This window comes from Pteropus vampyrus, unplaced genomic scaffold (genome assembly GCF_000151845.1).
Source record: "Pteropus vampyrus isolate Shadow unplaced genomic scaffold, Pvam_2.0 Scaffold48, whole genome shotgun sequence".
Lineage (NCBI taxonomy): Eukaryota > Metazoa > Chordata > Mammalia > Chiroptera > Pteropodidae > Pteropus > Pteropus vampyrus.
The window spans coordinates 1935066-1936645 of NW_011888829.1; positions in this window are offsets into that span (position 1 = coordinate 1935066).

Sequence of the window (1580 nt, forward strand, 5' to 3'; positions counted from 1 at the left end):
CGCACGGCAGCACCCTGGAAAGCACCCGCCCCGGCCCGCAAGCTCCGCTCCAATGTCAGGAGATGCGGGCACCCAGCAAACACCCAGGAGAGACCCCTCAGGGGACTGGCAGAAAGAGGGTTTGTCCACCTTTATTCGTCTCGACTCTTCTCAGCCTGAAGCTCCTGCACCATCTCTTCTGCTCCAAGATCCAACGTCTTTGCCTCCTTTGACCCAAATCACCACCCAGGCGTCTGACTTCCCCTCGAGTCTGCACAGCCCCCCGTCAGGCAGCTTACATCGCCTGGCCCACCGAAACACCTCTCCCTCCTCGGAAAGGCACCAGTCCTGGCAGGTGCTGGTTATGTCCCTCCCTGACTACTACCTCTTTTCCTCACTGGCCTGGCCTTGGTCTGAGCCCTCTGGGCCACCACCACTTTTCCAAGGGCAAACCCAGTGGCTCATTCTATGCTTCAAATCTCTCAACAAATCCTTCAATGTCCAAACACTCTGGCAAGGCCTGGGTGGCCATTCACCCTCTGGGCCCTCCAGACTCATTGCTTCTCCCTCCTACCCCCTCCTGGTATTCTGGAGTTCAGTTGCCCACAAGGGACAGGCGAGCTATGGCCACTTGGCCCCAGAACATGTCACTCCGTGAGCCTGGTTCATCTTTCCTTCTCTCTACACCTCCTAAGAGGTCACCTACTCCAGGAAGCCTTCATTTTCTGATGCTCCCTCCCTAAGGGTTGGGTGATCCAGACTCTGGGCCACCCTAGGGAACGCTGCCCAGGTCCTCAGCCTTTGGACTAGGGATGTCAGGAGTACCCAGAAGCCTCCAGGGGACAGGCTCTCTCCTGCCAACTCCAGCACGTCCACACCACACACCACCAGTGGCCAATACAAGTTTCCTAAAAGAACTCTTAAACTTGAAATCTATTATCCACTTTGCTTACGATCCCCTTGGTCCTCTGACGGTACCAGGTAGGAGAGGACCGGTGACCTTGCAAGAAGGAGCCTCGGGCATGCCCTCCATCTATCTCCCCTCCCCTCCCTACGTGGCCCCATCGCCACCAGGCGCCCCGCCCACCCCCCTTCTCACAGAGCACCAGCATCATCTCTGGGGTCTACAGTTTTTGTCACTTTGCTCAAAGCATCTCCACTGCTACAGAGTCGAGCCACCCCCTCGACATGCCAAATAAGTGAGTGCCAGACAGTAACTGTCCCCCTTCACTCATGAGGAAGCTGAGACTCAGGGCAGACAGCCGGCTCCCAAGGTCAAGGAGTGAGTTAGCTGCAGATACAGGGTCAAGGCTGTCACTATAGGTGGTCCCCAGTCGCATCCCTCTCCCCCCAATGTGGCATCTAATTGCCCTGAAATCATTCCTCGGGGTTCCAGAGTCGCGCTCCCCGCCCTGCCCCTTCCTCCGGGAGACGCGCCAAGGTGACTCTGACCGCCGTCCCGGTCCCCGGGCCGGGGATGGAGGGCCGCTGCGCGCTTACCCTCCAAGGCCGCCTTCCAGCTGGTGCTGCCCTCGTAGCCCGAGCCGGATCGCCGCAGCAGCCCCTCGGGGCCGCGGGCCTCCACCTCGGCGGGCGAGCGC